Raw genomic sequence first — 2,500 nt, 5'->3', positions numbered from 1 at the left:
CGCCGCTCGCCGCTCGCTCGTGCAGCCAAAAATGGCCAGTTTTGGCCCGTTTTTGGGCCGTTTTGGCCAGTTTTTGGCCTGTTCTTGCATTGCGCGGTGACCGTCGAGAGCGGAGCAAAACGTCAGCCATCTCAGCACCCTGGAACCCCCCGGGTGGCACAGGGCTGGATGGGGCTTTCGTATAGCAGGGACGGTGCTGCCTCTCGCTTCGCTCGCTGTCCGCCGCTCGCCGCTCGCTCGTGCAGCCAAAAATGGCCAGTTTTGGCCCGTTTTTGGGCCGTTTTGGCCAGTTTTTGGCCTGTTCTTGCATTGCGCGGTGACCGTCGAGAGCGGAGCAAAACGTCAGCCATCTCAGCACCCTGGAACCCCCCGGGTGGCACAGGGCTGGATGGGGCTTTCGTATAGCAGGGACGGTGCTGCCTCTCGCTTCGCTCGCTGTCCGCCGCTCGCCGCTCGCTCGTGCAGCCAAAAATGGCCAGTTTTGGCCCGTTTTTGGGCCGTTTTGGCCAGTTTTTGGCCTGTTCTTGCATTGCGCGGTGACCGTCGAGAGCGGAGCAAAACGTCAGCCATCTCAGCACCCTGGAACCCCCCGGGTGGCACAGGGCTGGATGGGGCTTTCGTATAGCAGGGACGGTGCTGCCTCTCGCTTCGCTCGCTGTCCGCCGCTCGCCGCTCGCTCGTGCAGCCAAAAATGGCCAGTTTTGGCCCGTTTTTGGGCCGTTTTGGCCAGTTTTTGGCCTGTTCTTGCATTGCGCGGTGACCGTCGAGAGCGGAGCAAAACGTCAGCCATCTCAGCACCCTGGAACCCCCCGGGTGGCACAGGGCTGGATGGGGCTTTCGTATAGCAGGGACGGTGCTGCCTCTCGCTTCGCTCGCTGTCCGCCGCTCGCCGCTCGCTCGCGCAGCCAAAAATGGCCAGTTTTGGCCCGTTTTTGGGCCGTTTTGGCCAGTTTTTGGCCTGTTCTTGCATTGCGCGGTGACCGTCGAGAGCGGAGCAAAACGTCAGCCATCTCAGCACCCTGGAACCCCCCGGGTGGCACAGGGCTGGATGGGGCTTTCGTATAGCAGGGACGGTGCTGCCTCTCGCTTCGCTCGCTGTCCGCCGCTCGCCGCTCGCTCGTGCAGCCAAAAATGGCCAGTTTTGGCCCGTTTTTGGGCCGTTTTGGCCAGTTTTTGGCCTGTTCTTGCATTGCGCGGTGACCGTCGAGAGCGGAGCAAAACGTCAGCCATCTCAGCACCCTGGAACCCCCCGGGTGGCACAGGGCTGGATGGGGCTTTCGTATAGCAGGGACGGTGCTGCCTCTCGCTTCGCTCGCTGTCCGCCGCTCGCCGCTCGCTCGTGCAGCCAAAAATGGCCAGTTTTGGCCCGTTTTTGGGCCGTTTTGGCCAGTTTTTGGCCTGTTCTTGCATTGCGCGGTGACCGTCGAGAGCGGAGCAAAACGTCAGCCATCTCAGCACCCTGGAACCCCCCGGGTGGCACAGGGCTGGATGGGGCTTTCGTATAGCAGGGACGGTGCTGCCTCTCGCTTCGCTCGCTGTCCGCCGCTCGCCGCTCGCTCGTGCAGCCAAAAATGGCCAGTTTTGGCCCGTTTTTGGGCCGTTTTGGCCAGTTTTTGGCCTGTTCTTGCATTGCGCGGTGACCGTCGAGAGCGGAGCAAAACGTCAGCCATCTCAGCACCCTGGAACCCCCCGGGTGGCACAGGGCTGGATGGGGCTTTCGTATAGCAGGGACGGTGCTGCCTCTCGCTTCGCTCGCTGTCCGCCGCTCGCCGCTCGCTCGCGCAGCCAAAAATGGCCAGTTTTGGCCCGTTTTTGGGCCGTTTTGGCCAGTTTTTGGCCTGTTCTTGCATTGCGCGGTGACCGTCGAGAGCGGAGCAAAACGTCAGCCATCTCAGCACCCTGGAACCCCCCGGGTGGCACAGGGCTGGATGGGGCTTTCGTATAGCAGGGACGGTGCTGCCTCTCGCTTCGCTCGCTGTCCGCCGCTCGCCGCTCGCTCGTGCAGCCAAAAATGGCCAGTTTTGGCCCGTTTTTGGGCCGTTTTGGCCAGTTTTTGGCCTGTTCTTGCATTGCGCGGTGACCGTCGAGAGCGGAGCAAAACGTCAGCCATCTCAGCACCCTGGAACCCCCCGGGTGGCACAGGGCTGGATGGGGCTTTCGTATAGCAGGGACGGTGCTGCCTCTCGCTTCGCTCGCTGTCCGCCGCTCGCCGCTCGCTCGTGCAGCCAAAAATGGCCAGTTTTGGCCCGTTTTTGGGCCGTTTTGGCCAGTTTTTGGCCTGTTCTTGCATTGCGCGGTGACCGTCGAGAGCGGAGCAAAACGTCAGCCATCTCAGCACCCTGGAACCCCCCGGGTGGCACAGGGCTGGATGGGGCTTTCGTATAGCAGGGACGGTGCTGCCTCTCGCTTCGCTCGCTGTCCGCCGCTCGCCGCTCGCTCGTGCAGCCAAAAATGGCCAGTTTTGGCCCGTTTTTGGGCCGTTTTGGCCAGTTTTTGGCCT

The sequence above is a fragment of the Musa acuminata genome, unplaced genomic scaffold, assembly GCF_036884655.1.
Source record: "Musa acuminata AAA Group cultivar baxijiao unplaced genomic scaffold, Cavendish_Baxijiao_AAA HiC_scaffold_521, whole genome shotgun sequence".
Classification (NCBI taxonomy): Eukaryota; Viridiplantae; Streptophyta; class Magnoliopsida; order Zingiberales; family Musaceae; genus Musa; species Musa acuminata.
Note: the sequence above shows the minus strand (reverse complement) of the source record.